The sequence below is a fragment of the Pristiophorus japonicus genome, chromosome 7 (assembly GCF_044704955.1).
Source record: "Pristiophorus japonicus isolate sPriJap1 chromosome 7, sPriJap1.hap1, whole genome shotgun sequence".
Classification (NCBI taxonomy): Eukaryota; Metazoa; Chordata; class Chondrichthyes; family Pristiophoridae; genus Pristiophorus; species Pristiophorus japonicus.
Genome location: NC_091983.1, coordinates 76,156,762 through 76,175,841, shown reverse-complemented (window position 1 = coordinate 76,175,841; position 19,080 = coordinate 76,156,762).

The window sequence follows — 19,080 nt, the reverse complement described above, 5'->3', positions numbered from 1 at the left end:
CACCGTGGCCTTCACTGTGACGGGCAGCGCAGTTCTGGTGCCAATGTGAGGCTGTAGGTCTGCCTGCAGGAGATGACATATCTCTGTAATGACCTCCTTTCAGAAGCGCAGCCTTCTGACACATTGCTCTTTGGACAGGTCCATGTATGAGTGTTGCCGCCGGTAAAGCCGTGGGGGGTATGGCCTCCTGCCTCGACGTCAAGGGGCTCTCCTCTTTTGGCCGCTGACATGGCCAACAGCCCTTCTCTCTTGACGCTGCCTTGCTAGAGCATGTAGAATGTGACACTGGCGAACTAGTAATGTCCCCATTAAAGTTTTCCAAAATAATTTTTCCCAAGTTAAACTGTTATGTTTGTCTGCCATAGCACACATGGAGGCTCACGCACCATGCTCTGTGTAAACACTGCACTGACTGTGACTTCCTCATCTCATTAAGTAGCCACCAGTTAACAACTGAGGCAGTTCGTGCAGAGCATAGAGTGCAGCAGCATAGAGTGGCATTCGTGAGTTTGGTAAGTTGGTGAGTTTTAAGGGTTATTTTCTTTAAACCATTTGGAGGCTGGAGTAAATTGTTTGTGGCAATAAGTAAGTAGCAGTTTAACTTAAAGGGGAAAAGTTAAATAGTTGGGAATCTTTCAGGTTTAGGCAGAGAAAACCAAGGCAAATCTCCAGTAGGAGGCGAATAGCAGCTAGTTAAATCCAGTTCTGTAAACAACTGACCAGTAGTGAGTCATCTGACCTAGATACAGTTTAAAAAGAGGCAGCTCATGCAGAGCACAGAGTGCAGCAGCATAGAGTAGCATTCGTGAGTTTGGTAAGTGGGTGAGTTTGGGTAAGTGGGGGTGGCAGGTGCTATTTTGTCTTGTTTTTCCTACCAGTGCTAACACTAGAGCAGCTGATAAGGAGTGCGAGAGTAGGAGACGGAGGCCCAGAGACCAGCCCAACCAGCTGCAGACAAAGATAGAGGGGTGCGAAATCGAGAGGTGGTGTCACAGCCAAGCTGGTAAGTGGCTGGCTGTTCGACTGGTAGATATAACTCTCTTTTAGACAGATTTTAGGTTGGTTTAATTGGCAGCAAACTACTAAGTAGCTCTTTGGTGTTTAAGTAAATTTTAGTAAGTAAATTAATTTAAGTTTTACGTCATGGCAGGAGAGCTCGGACCCGTGTCATGCTCCTCATGTGCTATGTGGGAAATCAAGTGTCCCTGACTACTATGTGTGCGGGAAGTGTGTCCAGCTGCAGCTCCTGACAGACCACATGACGGCACTGGAGCTGCAGATGGACTCACTCTGGAGCATGCGCGATGCTGAGAATGTTGTGGATAGCACATTTAGTGAGTTGGTCACACCGCATGTAAGGGTTAGGAGAGATAGTGAATGGGTGACCAAGAGACAAGGCAAGAGCAGGAAGGTAGTGCAGGAGTCCCCTGCGGTCATCTCCCTCCAAAACAGATATACCATTTGGGATACTGTTGGGGGAGATGACTTACCAGGGGAAGGCACCAGCAGCCAGGTTCATGGCACCATGAGTGGCTCTGCTGCACAGAAGGATGGGAAAAAGAGTGGGAGAGCTATAGTTATAGGGGACTCTATTGTAAGGGGAATAGATAGGAGTTTCTGTGGCCGCAACCGAGACTCCAAGATGGTATGTTGCCTCCCTGATGCAAGTGCCAAGGATGTCTCAGAGCGGCTGCAGAGCATTCTGGAGAGGGAGAGTGAACAGCCAGTTGTCGTGGTACATGTAGGTACCAACGATATAGGTAAGAAGCGGGAAGAGGTCCTACAAGCTGAATTTAGGGAGCTAGGAGTTAAATTAAAAAGTAGGACCTCAAAGGTAGTAATCTCTGGATTGCTACCAGTGCCACATGCTAATCAGAGTAGAGGGAACAGGATAGTTAGAATAAATACGTAGCTTGAGCAATGGTGCAAGAGGGAGGGATTCAAATTCCTGGGACATTGGAACCAGTTCTGGGGGAAGCGGGACCAGTACAAAAGAGACGGTTTACACTTGGGCAGGACTGGAACTGATGTCCTGGGGGTAACATTTGCGAATGCAGTTCGGGAGTGTTTAAACTAATATGGCAGGGGGATGGGAACCTATGCAGTGAGATAGGGCGAAGTAATATGGAGTCAGAAACAGATGGTAACAAGATAAAAAGCAATAGTTGAAGGCCGAGTAAACAAAGGCAAGAAACAAAAAGGGCCACACTACATCATAATTCTAAAAGGACAAAGGGTGTTAAAAAAACAAGCCTGAAGGCTTTGTGCCTTAATGCAAGGAGTATCCGTAATAAGATGGATGAATTAACTGTGCAAATAGATGTTAACGGATATGATGTGATTGGGATTACAGAGACGTGGCTCCAGGATGATCAGGGCTGTGAACTCAACATCCAAGGGTATTCAACATTCAGGAAGGATAGAATAAAAGGAAAAGGAGGTGGGGTAGCAGTGCTGGTTAAGGAGGAGATTAATGCAATAGTTAGGAAGGACATTAGCTTGGATGATGTGGAATCTACATGGATGGAGCTGCAGAACACCAAAGAGCAAAAAACGTTAGTGGGTGTTGTGTACAGACCTCCAAACAGTAGTAGTGATGTTGGGGAGGGCATCAAACAGGAAATTAGGGGTGCATGCAATAAAGGTGCAGCAGTTATCATGGGTGACTTTAATATGCATATAGATTGGGCTAACCAAACTGGAAGCAATACGGTGGAGGAGGATTTCCTGGAGTGCATAAAGGATAGTTTTCTAAACCAACATGTCGAGGAACCAACTAGGGGGGAAGCCATCTTATACTGGGTGTTGTGTAATGAGAGAGGATTAATTAGCAATCACGTTGTGCGAGGCCCCTTGGGGAAGAGTGACCATAATATGGTGGAATTCTACATTAGGATGGAGAATGAAACAGTTCATTCAGAGACCATGGTCCAAAACTTAAAGAAGGGTAACTTTGAAGGTATGAAACGTGAATTGGCTAGGATAGATTGGCGAATGATACTTAAGGGGTTGACAGTGGATGGGCAATGGCAGACATTTAGAGACCGTATGGATGAACTACAACAATTGTACATCCCTGTCTGGCGTAAAAATAAAAAAGTTAAGGTGGCTCAACCGTGGCTGTTAAGGGAAATCAGGGATAGTATTAAAGCCAAGGAAGTGGCATACAAATTGGCCAGAAATAGCAGCGAACCTGGGGACTGGGAGAAATTTAGAACTCAGCAGAGGAGGACAAAGGGTTTGATTAGGGCAGGGAAAATGGAGTACGAGAGGAAGCTTGCAGGGAACATTAAGGCGGATTGCAAAAGTTTCTATCGATATGTAAAGAGAAAAAGGTTAGTAAAGACAAACGTAGGTCCACTGTAGTCAGAATCAGGGGAAGTCATAATGGGGAACAAAGAAATGGCAGACCAATTGAACAAGTACTTTGTTCGGTATTCACTAATGAGGACACAAACAACCTTCTGGATATAAAAAGTGTCAGAGGGTCTAGTAAGAAGGAGGAACTGAGGGAAATCCTTATTAGTCGGGAAATTGTGTTGGGGAAATTGATGGGATTGAAGGCCGATAAATCCCCAAGGCCTGATGGTCTGCATCCCAGAGTACTTAAGGAGGTGGCCTTGGAAATAGCGGATGCATTGAAAGTCATTTTCCAACATTCCATAGACTCTGGATCAGTTCCTATGGGGTGGAGGGTAGCCAATGTAACTCCACTTTTTAAAAAAGGAGGGCAAGAGAAAACAGGGAATTATAGACCGGTCACCCTGACATCGGTAGTGGGTAAAATGATCGAATCAATTATTAAGGATGTCATAGCAGCGCATTTGGAAAGAGGTGACATGATAGGGCCAAGTCAGCATGGATTTGTGAAAGGGAAATCATGCTTGACAAATCTTCTGGAATTTTTTGAGGATGTTTCCAGTAGAGTGGACAAGGGAGAACCAGTTGGTGTGGTGTATTTGGACTTTCAGAAGGCTTTCGACAAGGTCCCACACAAGAGATTAATGTGGAAAGTTAAAGCACATGGGATTGAGAGTAGTGTGCTGACGTGGATTGAGAACTGGTTGTCAGGCAGGAAGCAAAGAGTAGGAGTAAATGGGTACTTTTCAGAATGGCAGGCAGTGACTAGTGGGGTACCGCAAGGTTCTATGCTGGGGCCCCAGCTGTTTACATTGTACATTAATGATTTAGACGAGGTGATTAAATGTAGTATCTCCAAATTTGCGGATGACACTAAGTTGGGTGGCAGTGTGAGCTGCGAGGAAGATGCTATGAGGCTGCCGAGTGACTTGGATAGGTTAGGTGAGTGGGCAAATGCATGGCAGATGAAGTATAATGTGGATAAATGTGAGTTATCCACTTTGGTGGTAAAACCAGAGAGACACCATTATCTGAATGGTGACAGATTAGGAAAAGGGGAGGTGCAACGCGACCTGGGTGTCATGGTACATCAGTTATTGAAGGTTGGCATGCAGGTACAGCAGGCGGTTAAGAAAGCAAATGGCATGGTGGCCTTCATAGCGAGGGGATTTGAGTACAGGTGCAGAGAGGTGTTACTAGAGTTGTACAGGGTCTTGGTGAGGCCACACATGGAGTATTGTGTACAGTTTTGGTCTCCTAACTTGAGGAAGGACATTATTGCTATTGAGGGAGTGCAGCGAAGGTTCAAACAGACTGATTCCCAGGATGGCGGGGCTGACATAGCAAGAAAGACTGGATCACCTGGGCTTGTATTCACTGGAGTTCAGAAGAATGAGAGGGGATCTCATAGAAACTTTTAAAATTCTGATGGGTTTAGACAGGTTAGATGCAGGAAGAATGTTCCCAATGTTGGGGAAGTCCAGAACCAGGGGTCACAGTCTAAGGATAAGGGGTAAGCCATTTCGGACCGAGATGAGGAGAAACTTCTTCACCCAGAGAGTGGTGAACCTGTGGAATTCTCTACCGCAGAAAGTTGTTGAGGCCAATTCACTAAATATATTCAAAAAGGAGTTAGATTAGTCCTTTCTACTAGGGGCATCAAGGGGTATGGTGAGAAAGCAGGAATGGGGTACTGAAGTTGCATGTTCGGCCATGAACTCATTGAATGGCGGTGCAGGCTCGAAGGGCCGAATGGCCTACTCCGGCACCTATTTTCTATGTTTCTGTGTTTCTAACTCTGCAAGCCTGTACCGACTGTTTGTCCAGACGTTGTTATTGGCGGGTGCTAAATGAGACGTACACACCTAATTTTGCGAGCTGTGCGCAAGCATGGGCGTTGCACCAGGACTGATGTCATGATCAAAGTGATCGTCAACAGCCAGGCACTAGTGGGTTGTACCCTGGCTAAACCTGTACAAATTTTCCGGCCAGTCACTAAAAGTTGCGCACCCAGTTACTAAGCTCTAACGCTCGCATTAACGCCCCTCTGGGCGCTAACTTCGGCTATAGACAACCGAAAATCCAGCCCCTGGTACTGGAGTAATTAATGGGACTAAGTGATGACAAATCCCCTGGACCTGATGACCTGCATCCAAGGATTTTAAAAGAGGTAGCTGCAGAGATAGTGGATGCATTGGTCTTAATCTTCCCGAATTTCCTAGATTCTAGAACACTCCGCAAGGATTGGAAAGTAGCAAACATAACCCCACTATTTAAGAAAAGTGGAAGAGAAATAATGGGGAACTCTCGGCCAGGTAGCCTGACATCAGTAGCGTAGTGCTGGAAAACCTCACTTTTGAAAATCAGTAATAACTTTCATAAGAAAACTTTTGTATATAGCGCCCAGTGTCAGGCCCAAGAAATTGAACTCTGCAATTAACCTTTTTAAACATTCTGTATAAAATGCTTAATGTAAAACACGAAGGCTGTAAATTCTGACTTCCTGTAATATGTAAGAACTCCTGGAGACTCCTGTTTAAAATGCTTAATGTTAATCTGTGTTAATGAGGAGAAACCCCTGCAGAGAAACCTGTTGTGGGAAATGGAAAACCACACAAACTGTCATCATCATAGGCAATCCCTCGGAATCGAGGGAGACTTGCTTCCACTCTTAGCATGAGTTCTTTGGTGGCTGTACAATCCAATAAGAGAATCACAGTCTCTGTCACAGGTGGGACAAACAGTCGTCGAGGGAAGGGGTGGGTGGGACTGGTTTGCCGCACGCCCTTTCCACTGCCTGCGCTTGATTTCTGTAATCTGAAGAGAAACCCCAACACAATAGAAACAATATTTCTGTAAGAGACCTTTTGTAGAAATGTAAACACCGATACTGACAATGTACACTAGATTATAAATAATAGGCCGGTTTCTGAAGTGCTAAATGTGTGCTCACAATGAAGATAGATCATCGATGGATCAAAGGAAGGATTCGATGAGTGCCAGGTAGCCATGGAAACAACACCTGAGAAAAGGCAGGAACAAATCTCACAGACAATGGAATAGCAGCCTGCAGTCATCAGAGAAGGGTAACATGGTCAGTCTTCAGAGGTTGTGCTCCATGAACCCGTCAGCCAACTGGGTTGATCGTGAGTGCGCAGGGAAACTGAGGCAGAGACTCAGCAAATACGAGTGGGAACACGGTTGCCATCAAGGAGAGGTGACCCGGAGAGTCATCAGAAGACGCGCATCTCAACACGTCAGCGGATCACTGTGACGAGCGTGAGCATGCAGGGAGCTGAGGAACGGGTAACTATAATGTAGCCGAGTAGCTCAAGGGACAGACGGATAGGTGTAATGTTGATACCAGGTTGATCAGACTCAGTAAAGACTGCCACGCAAAGTGGGAACTATACTTATTGGTATCTTGTCATTATTTTCCAGTGTCGAACTCTGAGAAGTAGCTGGTAATGTTAAATAATTGTTCTTGCCCTCTACAAATGAATCCGGGATGAAACCATCGTCCTACAGTAGTAGGATAAATGCTAGGATCTATTATTAGGGATCTAGTAACAGGACACTGAGAAAATCGTAATATGATTGTTTCAGCATGGTTTTATGAAAGGAAAATTGTGCTGACAAATCTGTTAAGAGTTTTTTAAAGATGGAAAAGGGGGAACCAGTGGATATAGTATATTTGGATTTTCTAAAGGCATTCGATAAGGTGCCACTCAGGAGGTTATAACACAAAATAAATCATGTGTGTTATGTATGAATAAAGAGTCTGACTGGATGCTGTGAGCTCAAAGTAAAGTGTGACCTTAGTCTTTTATTTCAGGCCTCCAGAGTGCCTCTCCAATCTGTGAGGCCTCCTTAAGTACCTTTGCTCCCAAGGGATTATGGGATCCCTTGGGACTCCAGGGGATGAGCCCTCTGGTGGCTGTACAAAGTATATACAAGTTTACATATATAACAACACTCCCCCCAAAGTCAACAATGTAACTATTTATAAGGTGGAATGATCTGGGGCCCTTCTTTGCCTGGTTGATCGTCTCGGTGCAGATTCTGGTATTGGTGAACCATCTGTTGGGCCCTCGCTGAGCTGCTGTGCAACTGGCCTTACTGGGCTGTGTGGTGTGGTGAGTCGTGCTGGGCTGCTGCAGATGATGGGTTCTGTTTCGTGGCCAACCGCGGTATCGGTTGCCACTGGTATGTATGTTGGGATGTCAAAGAAGGTAGGGTCCAAAGTGGGTTGCTCAGGATAGTCCGTGAATCTGAGTTTGATTTGGTTTCCGGTGAATGAGTTCATTTGAAAGTTTGACTCGAAACATCCTGTTCCCCTCTTTGGCCACAGCAGTGCCAGGAAGCCACTTGGGACCTTGTCCATAATTCAACACAAATACAAGATCATTGATTTCAATTTCACGCGACACATTTGCGCTATCATGGTATGTACTTTGTTGAAGCCGCCTGCTCTCTATCTGTTCATGTAGATCAGGGTGAACTAATGAGAGCCTTGTCTTCAGTGCCCTTTTCATGAGCAGTTCAGCAGGTGGAATCCCAGTGAGTGAGTGGGGTCCCATGCTTTAACTAAGCAGGACTCATAAGAACATAAGAACATAAGAATGAGGAACAGGAGTAGGCCATCTAGCCCCTCGAGCCTGCTCTGTCATTCAACAAGATCATGGCTGATCTGGCGGTGGACTCAGCTCCACTTACCCGCCCGCTCCCCGTAACCCTTAATTCCCTTATTGGTTAAAAATCTATCTATCTGTGCTTTGAATACATTCAATGAGCTAGCCTCAACTGCTTCCTTGGACAGAGAATTCCACAGATTCACAACCCTCTGGGAGAAGAAATTCCTTCTCAACTCGGTTTTAAATTGGCTCCCCCATATTTTGAGGCTGTGCCCCCTAGTTCTAGTCTCCCCGACCAGTGGAAACAACCTCTCTGCCTCTATCTTGTCTTTCCCTTTCATTATTTTAAATGTTTCTATAAGATCAACCCTCATCCTTCTGAACTCCGAGGAGTAAAGACCCAGTCTACTCAATCTATCATCATAAGGTAACTCTCTCATCTCCAGAATCAGCCTAGTGAATCGTCTCTGTACCCCCTCCAAAGCTAGTATATCCTTCCTTAAGTAAGGTGACCAAAACTGCACGCAGTACTCCAGGTGCAGCCTCATCAATAGCCTGTACAGTTGCAGCAGGACCTCCCTGCTTTTGTACTCCATCCCTTTCGCAATGAAGGTCAACATTCCATTTGCCTTCCTGATTACCTGCTGCACCTGCAAACTAACTTTTTGGGATTCATGCACAAGGACCCCCAGGTCCCTCTGCACAGCAGCATGTTGTAATTTCTCCCCATTCAAATAATATTCCCTTTTACTGTTTTTTTTCCAAGGGTGGATGACCTCACATTTTCTGACATTGTATTCCTTCTGCCAAATCTTAGCCCATTCACTTAACCTATCTAAATATCTTTGCAGCCTCTCTGTGTCCTCTACATAACCCGCTTTCCCACTAATCTTTGTATCATCTGCAAATTTTATTGCACTACACTCTGTCCCCTCTTCCAGGTCATCTATATATATTGTAAACAGTTGTGGTCCCAGCACCGATCCCTGTGGCACACCACTAACCACCGATTTCCAACCTGAAAAGGACCCATTTATCCCGACTCTCTGCTTTCTGTTAGCCAGCCAATTCTCGATCCATGCTGATGCATTTCCTCTGACTCCGCGTACCTTTATCTTCTGCAGTAACCTTTTGTGTGGCACCTTATCAAATGCCTTTTGGAAATCTAAATACACCACATCCATCGGTACACCTCTATCCACCATGCTCATTATATCCTCAAAGAATTCCAGTAAATTAGTTAAATATGATTTCCCCTTCATGAATCCATGTTGCGTCTGCTTGATTGCACTATTCCTATCTAGATGTCCCGCTATTTGTTCCTTAATGATAGCTTCAAGCATTTTCTCCACTACAGATGTTAAACTAACCGGCCTATAGTTACCTGCCTTTTGTCTGCCCCCTTTTTTAAACAGAGGCGTTACATTAGCTGCTTTCCAATCCGCTGGTTCCTCCCCAGAGTCCAGAGAATTTTGGTAGATTATAACGAATGCATCTGCTATAACTTCCGCCATCTCTTTTAATACCCTGGGATGCATTTCATCAGGACATGGGGACTTGTCAACCTTGAGTCCCATTAGCCTGTCCAGCACTACCCCCCTAGTGATAGTGATTATCTCAAGGTCCTGCCTTCCCACATTCCCGTGACCAGCAATTTTTGGCATGGTGTTTGTGTCTTCAACTGTGAAGACCGAAGCAAAATAATTGTTTAAGGTCACAGCCATTTCCACATTTCCCATTATTAAATCCCCCTTCTCATCTTCTAAGGGACCAACATTTACTTTAGTCACTCTTTTCCGTTTTATATATCGGTAAAAGCTTTTACTATCTGTTTTTATGTTTTGCACAAGTTTACTTTCGTAATCTATCTTTCCTTTCTTTATTGCTTTCTTAGTCATTCTTTGCTGTCGTTTAAAATTTTCCCAATCTTCTAGTTTCCCACTAACCTTGGCCACCTTATACGCATTGGGTTTTAATTTGATACTCTCCTTTATTTCATTGGTTATCCACAGCTGGTTATACCTTCTCTTACCGCCCTTCTTTTTCACTGGAATATATTTTTGTTGAGCACTATGAAAGAGCTCCTTAAAAGTCCTCCACTGTTCCTCAATTGTGCCACCGTTTAGTCTGTGTTCCCAGTCTACTTTAGCCAATTCTGCCCTCATCCCACTGTAGTCCCCTTTGTTTAAGCATAGTACACTCATTTGAGACACTACTTCCTCACCCTCAATCTGTATTACAAATTCAACCATACTGTGATCACTCATTCTGAGAGGATCTTTTACTAGGAGATCGTTTATTATTCCTGTCTCATTACACAGGACCAGATCTAAGATAGCTTATTCCCTTGTAGGTTCTGTAACATACTGTTCTGAGAAACAATCCAGTATGCATTCTATGAATTCCTCCTCAAGGCTACCCCGTGAGATTTGATTTGACCAATCGATATGTAGGTTAAAATCCCCCATGATTACTGCTGTTCCTTTTCCACATGCCTCCATTATTCCCTTGAGTATTGTCTGCCCCACCGTGAAGTTATTATTTGGGGGCCTATAAACTATGCCCACCAGTGACTTTTTCCCCTTACTATCTCTAATCTCCACCCACAATGATAGGTGAGTCTGCAGTGAGTCTTCAGTCACTCTCTTCAAGCCCTGCTTGATAGTTCGCACTGCTCTCTCTGCCTGAACATTGGATGCTGGTTTGAACGGGGCAGATGTGACATGTTTGATCCCGTTGCAGGTCATAAATTCTTTGAACTCGGCGTTGGTAAAACATGACCCGTTGTCGCTCACAAGGACATCGGGTAGTCCGTGCGTGGCAAACATGGCCCACAGGCTTTCAGTGATGACAGCGGATGTGCTTGCCAACATTATCTCACATTCAATCCATTTGGAGTATGTATCTAAAACCACCTGGGTTATCGCCTGGGTGGGTACTGTGGAGGTCACTGATGAAGGTGTCTCTGCCTTTCTTGGGAACCATTACCCGATTTCCCCACAGAAGGCAGTCTGCCTGTATAGACATTTCATCTTTGCACCGCTGGAACGGCTTTATCTCTTCCTGCATTTCCACTGGGACACTGGACCAGCTCCCATGAAGCATGCAGTTTTTAACTTGGGGTTCTGGCTCGTCGAGTTTCGAATCTGTCGGGCTGTGACGGATGATTGCTCACTCTCAAATGCTTCCATAACTATGGCTAAATCTGCGGGCTGCTCCATTTCCACCCCCGTGGTGGGCAATGGCAGCCTATTGAGAGCATCGGCACAGTTTTCTGTGCCTGGCCTGTGGCGGACGGCATAGTTGTATGTGGACAACGTGAGCGCCCATCTCTGGATGCAGGCCGATGCATTCGTATTTATCCCCTTATTTTCAGAAAAGAGGGATATAAGTGGCTTCTGATCAGTTTCCAATTCAAATTTGAGCCCAAACAGTTATTGATGCATTTTCTTTACCCCATAAACACACGCTAACGCTTCTTTTTCAATCATGCTGTAGGATCTCTCAGCCTTAGACAGACTCCTGGATGCATAAGCAACCGGTTGCTATTTTCCAAAATCATTAGCTTGTTGCAATACACACCTGACGCCATACGACGACGCATCACATGCTAGTACCAAACGCTTACAGGGATCATACAAGACAAGCAACCTGTTTGAACGTAACAATTTTCTAGCTTTTACAAAGGCATTTTCTTGGCTTTTGCTCCATACCCATTTGTCTCCTTTACGCAGTAAGACATGCAGTGGTTCTAACAGTGTGCTGAGACCCGGTAAGAAGTTACCAAAGTAGTTCAGGAGTCCTAGAAATGACTGCAGTGCCGTCACGTTCTGTGGCCTCAGTGCGTTCTCGATTGCCTCCGTCTTCAAATCGGTGGGCCTGATGCCGTCTGCCGCGATTCTTCTCCCTAGGAACTCCACTTCAGGCGCCAGGAAAACGTACTTCGAGCGTTTTAACCTGAGCCCCATGCAGTTGAGTCGACTAAGAACCTCCTCCAGGTTGTGCAGATGCTCACTTGTGTCCCGACCTGTAACTAAGCTGTGCGCGGGACTGACTTCAGTAAACTTTCCATGTTTCTCTGGAATATCGCTGACGCTGATTGAATTCCAAACGGGAATCTGTTATAAATGAAGAGACCTTTGTGCGTGTTGATGCAGGTGAGGGCCTTCGATAATTCCTCCAGCTCCTGCGTCATGGAGGCCGAGGTCAAGTCCAGCTTCCTGAAAATCTTTCTTCCCGCCAGCGTAGCAAGAGCTTCGGCGGCCTTTGGTAGTGGTTATTGGTCCTGCAGGGAGAAACGATTGATAGTTACTTTGTAATCACCACAGATTCTGATGGTGCCATCTCCCTTGAGGACAGGAACGATTGGGCTGGCCCACTCATTGAATTCGATCGGCGAAATGATGCCCTCTCTTTGCAGCCGGTCTAGCTCGATCTCTATCCTTTCGCACCCCTGGGATTAGGTGAATCTGCACTTTTGCTCCTTGGAACTTCCCGATGCCTGGTTCGAACAGCGAAGGGAAGTTGTTTAAGACCTGGGCACAAGAAGTGTCATCAGCGGACGAGAGCGCTCGGATGTCATCCTAGTTTCAGCGTGTCTTTCCCAGCCAGCTCCTGCAGAGCAGCATGGGATCATTGCCCGGTACCACCCAGAGTGGTAGCTTGTGCACCGCTCCATCGGAGGAGACTTTTACAGTATCATTGCCGATTACGGGAATCAGTTCCTTCGTGTAAGTTCTCAGTTTTGTGCGAATTGGTGTCAAGACTGGCCTTGAGGCCTTGCTGCACCACAATTTTTCAAAATTCTTTTTGCTCATAATGGACTGGCTCGCACACGTGTCCAACTCCATTGACACCGGGACTCCACTTAGTTCAAACTTCAGCATTATTGGGGGACACTTCGTGGTGAATGTGTGCACCCATATATCTCTGCCTTCTCGGTCTGAGGCTCTGGTTCATCGTGATCTGCCGTGGATCTATCCTCCTCTGCAACATGATGGTTTGCAGGATTAACAGGATTAAAAGCTCGCCTGCACATATGTTGCAGGTGTCCCATTGTTCCACACCCCTTGCAAATGTACCCTTTGAAGCAGCATGAATGGAAACGATGATCACCCCGCAGCGCCAACAAGGTGTTAATGGCCTTGCATTCATCATCCTTGATGGTGAACTCTGAGACATCTGCCGATGTGCAGCTGCAGGCATGTGGTGCCTGCACTTTACATTGCGATTTGAAAATAACATCACTTTGTTCACAGTACTTGTAACAGCACTCTTGTGCTGAGAGATTTGCTTAGTATTGTCACTGGTGGCAATGAACGCCTGGGCTATCGCTATGGCTTTACTCAAGGTTGGGGTCTCTACAGTCAAGAGTTTGCGAAGTACCATTTCATGGCCAATGCCAAGTACGAAAAAGTCACTGAGCATGTGCTCCAAATGTCCTTCAAATTTGCAATGTCCTACAAGGCATCTTAGCTCGGCGACATAACTCGCCACTTCCTGGCCTTCAGGCCTTTTCTGGTGAAGAACCGGTACCTCGCCATCAGAACACTTTCCTTCGGGTTCAGGTGCTTCCGGACCAGTGTGCACAAATCATCGTACGATTTCTCTGTGGGTTTCACTGGAGCGAGCAGTTTTTTCATGGGCCATACGTTGGTGCCCAGCAAACGGTGAGGATAATTGCCCTTTGTTTGGCAGCGTTCGCTTCTCCTTCCAGCTCGTTGGCCACGAAGTATTGGTCGAGTCGCTCCACGAAGGTTTCTGAATCATCTCCGTCCAAGAATTTCTTCAGGATGCCCACTGTTCTTTGCATCGTTGGGTTCATCATTTGTATCTCGGTGTCAGTTGTTATGTATGAATAAAGAGTCTGACTGGATGCTGTGAGCTCAAAGTAAAATGTGACAGTCTTTTATTGCGTGCCTCCAGAGTGCCTCATTAAGTAACTGTGAGGCCTCCTTAAGTACCTGTACTCCCAAGGGATTATGGGATCCCTTGGGACTCCAGAGGATGAGCCCACTGGTGGCTGTACAAAGTGTATACAATTTTACATATATAACAATGTGATTGGGGGTAATATACAAGCATGGACTGAGGATTGGTTAATGGACAGAAAATAGAGAGTAGGAAACATAGAAACATAGAAAATAGGTGCAGGAGTAGGCCTTTCGGCCCTTCTAGCCTGCACCACCATTCAATAAGATCATGGTTGATCATTCACCCCAGTACCACTTTCCCGCTTTCTCTCCATACCCCTTGATCCCTTTAGCCATAAGGGCCATATCTAACTCCCTCTTGAATATATCCAATGAACTGACATCAACAACTCTCTGCTGCAGGGAATTCCACAGGTTAACAATTCTCTGAGTGAAGAGGTTTCTCCTCATCTCCATCCTAAATGGCTTAGCCCTTATCCTAAGACTGTGTCCCCTGGTTCTGGACTTCCCCAACATCGGGAACATTCTTCCTGCACCTAACCTGTCCAGTCCCGTCAGAATTTTATATGTTTCTATGAGATCCCCTCTCATCCTCCTAAACTCCAGTGAATACAGGCCCAGTCGATCCAGTCTCTCCTCATATGTCAGTCCTGCCATCCCAAGAATCAGTCTGCTAAACGTTCGCTGCACTCCCTCAATAGCAAGATCGTCCTTCCTTAGTTTAGGAGACCAAAACTGAACACAATATTCCAGGTGAGGCCTCACCAAGGCCCTGTACAACTGCAGTAAGACCTCCCTGCTCCTATACTCAAATCCCCTAGCTATGAAGGCCAACATACCATTTGCCTTCTTCACCGCCTGCTGTACCTGCATGCCAACTTTCAATGACTGATGTACCATGACGGTCAGGTATCGTTGCACTTCCCTTTTTCCTAATCTGGCGCCATTCAGATAATATTCTGCTTTCGTGTTTTTGCCACCAAAGTGGATAACCTCACATTTATCCACATTATATTGCATCTACCATGCATTTGCCCACTCACCTAACCTGTCCAAGTCACCCTGCAGCCTCTTAGCATCCTCCTCAAAGCTCACACCGCTACCCAGCTTCGTGTCATCTGCAAACTTGGAGATATTACACTCAATTCCTTCATCTAAATCATTAATGTATATTGTACATAGCTGGGGTCCCAGCACTGAGCCCTGCGACACCCCACTAGTCACTGCCTGCCATTCTGAAAAGGACCTGTTTATTCCTACTCTCTGCTTCCTGTCTGCCAACCAGTTCTCTATCCACGTCAGTACATTACCACCAATACCATGTGCTTTAATTTTGAACATCAATCTCTTGTGTGGGATCTTGTCAAAAGCCTTTTGAAAGTCCAAATACACCACATCCACTGGTTCTCCCTTGTCCACTCTACCAGTTACATTCTCAAAAAATTCCAGATTTGTCAAGCATGATTTCCTTTTCATAAATCCATGCTGACTTGGACCGATCCTGTCAATGCTTTCCAAATGCGCTGCTATTTCATCTTTAATAATTGATTCCAACATTTTCCCCACTACTGATGTCAGGCGAACTGGTCTATAATTCCCCGTTTTCTCTTTCCCTCCTTTTTTAAAAAGTGGTGTTACATTAGCTACCCTCAAATCCATAGGAACTGATCCAGAGTTGATAGACTGTTGGAAAATAATCACCAATGCATTCACTATTTCTAGGGCCACTTCCTTAAGTACTCTGGGATGCAGACTATCAGGCCCCGGGGATTTATCAGCCTTCAATCCCATCAATTTCCCTAACACAATTTCCCGCCTACTAAGGATTTCTTTCAGTTCCTCCTTCTCACTAGATCCTCGGTCCACTAGTACTTCTGGAAGGTTATTTGTGTCTTCGTTCGTGAAGACAAAACCAAAGTATTTGCTCAACTGGTCTGCCATTTCTTTGTTCCCCATTATAAATTCACCTGAATCTGATTGCAAGGGACCTACGTTTGTCTTCACTAATCTTTTTCTCTTCACATATCTATAGAAGCTTTTGCAGTCACTTTTTATGTTCCCGGCAAGCTTCCTCTCGTACTCTATTTCCCCCCTCCTAATTACACCCTTTGTCCTCCTCTGCTGAATTCTAAATTTCTCCCAGTTCTCAGGTTTGCTACTTTTTCTGGCCAATTTATATGCCTCTTCCTTGGATTTAACACTATCCTTAATTTCCCTTGTTAGCCATGGTTGAGCCACCTTCCCCATTTTATTTTTACTCCAGACGGGTATGCACAATTATTAAAGTTCATCCATGTGATCTTTAAATGTTTGCCATTGCCTATCCACCGTCAACCTTTTAAGTATCATTTGCTAATTTATTCCAGCCAATTCACATCTCATACCATCAAAGTTATCTTTCCTTAAGTTCAGGACCCTAGTCTCTGAATTAACTGTGTCACTCTCCATCTTAATAAAGAATTCTACCATATTATGGTCCCCAAGGGGCCTTGTACAATAAGATTGCTAATTAGTCCTTTCTCATTACACATCACCCAGTCTAGGATGGCCAGCCCTCTTGTTGGTTCCTCGACATATTGGTCTAGAAAACCAGGACTTTTTCGGGTTGGCAGACTGTAACGAGTGGGGTACCGCAAGGATCAGTGCTTGAACTTCAGCTATTTACAATTTATATTAATGACTTAGATGAAGAGACTGAGTGTAACATATCCAGGTTTGCTGATGATACAAAGTTAGGTGGGCAAGTGAGCTGTGAGGAGGATGCAAAGAGGCTGCAGAGAGATATAGACAGGTTGATAGAGTGGGCAAGAACATAGCAAATGGAATATAATGTGGAGAAGTGTGATGTTATCCACTTTGGTAGGAAAAACAAAAAGGCAGAATATTCTTTGCATGGTGAGTGACTGGAAATATTTGCATTCAGAGGGACCTGTGTGTCCCTGTACATGAATCACAGAAAGTTAACATGCAGGTACAGCAAGCAATTAGGAAAGCAAATAATATGTTTGCTTTTGTTACAAAGGGATTAGAGTATAACAGTAAAGAAGTCTGACTACAATTATACAGGGCATTAGAGAGACAACACCTGAAGATTGAGTAGACTCGGTCTATATTCCCTAGAGTTTAAAAGAATGAGAGGTGATCTAATTGAAACATATAAAATTCTTAAGGGGCTTGACAGGGTTAATGCTGAGGAAAAGTTTCCCCTGGCTGGGGAATCTAGAACAAGGGGTCAGCCATTTAGGACTGAGATGAGAAGAAATTTCTTCACTCAAAGGGTTGTGAATCTTTAGAATTCTCTACCACAGAGAGCTGTGGATGCTTAGAGATTGAACGTATTCAAGACAGAGGTCTATACATTTTTGGCAACTAAGGGAATTAAGGGATGTGGAGATATGGCGGGAAAGTGGAGTTGTAGGCAAAGATCAGCCATGATCTTATTGAATGGCGGAGCAAACGCTAAGGGCCAGATGGCTTACTCCTGCTCTTACTTTTTATGATCTTATGTAAATTCTAAGCCATTCTTTTCACACGGATCACCTTTGTGGGAGGTACCTTTATGTCTCACAACTCACGAAGCCACTTCCAAAGGTGCACACAAATCTGTCCAAGAATGCAAAATGTTGAAAATAAAGGTTGAAAACACTGACAATTACTGAACAGATGTGCTTATGGAGGGATTCAGAGCACGCAGGGTGGTCCTCTTCCCATCCCATGGGTGGAAGAGACCTCTCCAGGAAACCAACACAGCCTGGTTGTGCATTGCACAGGAAGGCACAAACAGGCTTGTCGTCAGGAGGATCTGGCTGCAGTGGCGCGAACCTTTCAATAAGTGCCACTCACTTAGCTTGCACCTCCACCCATCTCTCTCTCTCTATCTACATTATCACATCCCCATCTCACTAGTCACACCTCATACTCAAGGGTAGCTACTTGGGTGTTTTATCCAATGTTCATGTAAAGTTTCTGTTAATGTGCTGTCAAATATTGAAATCATTATTTTGAACAGATTTGTGTGCACCTTTGGAAGTGGCTTAGTGAGTTGCAGTGAATGGTGAGACATAACGGGGTATCCCTCGCAATGGTGATGAGTGTGAAAGGAATGGCTTGGACATTGCACGGATGCTTTATGATGTTGGTGTGGAGTGATGCCAAGCTGGCACATCATGTGGCAGCCAGGGTGTACAGTGTCAAGTGAAGTAAATCTAGCCATGGCGAGGCCAACCCTGGCCTACTGGGCAGCAATGTGGTCGAGTGCTGATGCCCTCTTTCCTGTGCAGCATCAGGTGATCACGAAAAGGTTGGGGCTGTTGTTAGTGCTGCTGGTGTGCCTGTTGCTGCTGGTGTTGGGGCTGATCATGGTTGGATTCTGAGGACCAAGGTGAGAGAATATAAAGGGCACACATGCTGATGGAATATATGGCAGGTGAAGTAGAGATGAGAGAAGCGTTCTTTTAATGGAGGGAGATTTCTTCCAGTGAGGTGACAGTGGATGAGGAGTGGAAAGTGGAAAGCTTGCAGAATGTGTGCTAGAAATGGACTGAGAAACAGCCTGTGGCTGAGGAAAGTGATGGTCTGTCAGGTGGGAGCTTTACCTATACATTTGAAGCTGTCAAATAATCAGCTGGAACAATCCCACTGAACTCATGCCTCAGGTTCGCAGCCATGATCCTTGAACAATGTGGTTCTTGTGGTCATGCAGTTAAAGTCAAAAGGTAAGTTTTAAAAAAGCCTGTTAAGCATCTGTCAATGAATGAGTTTAGTTGAGCCCCCTGTCGCTGCCTGTCACTTCTGCCCAGCGCTGACAGACCCGACACTGGGAAAGGCATGTGGCTGCGGTTGATAACAGTCTCCTGACCGATTGTCAAAGAAAAACACATTCCCATCCGACCAGCCACCGATCCCACCTGCACAATCTCGGCCTCTGTTTCTTTAAATGTCCCATTACCATCCCCTTTTGCATTGCACCTTCATCCATTCTGTTATTTAATCACTCCTGCCCTCCATCCTATCACAGGCATTCCCTTTTGTTTTATACTCCCTCCTCTCCCTTTTCCCTGGCTCTGTACTCGCTTATAAACTGTTAAATCTCGAATTACTTCCAGTTCTCATGAAAGGTCATCGACCTGAAACGCTAACTCTGTTTGTCTCGC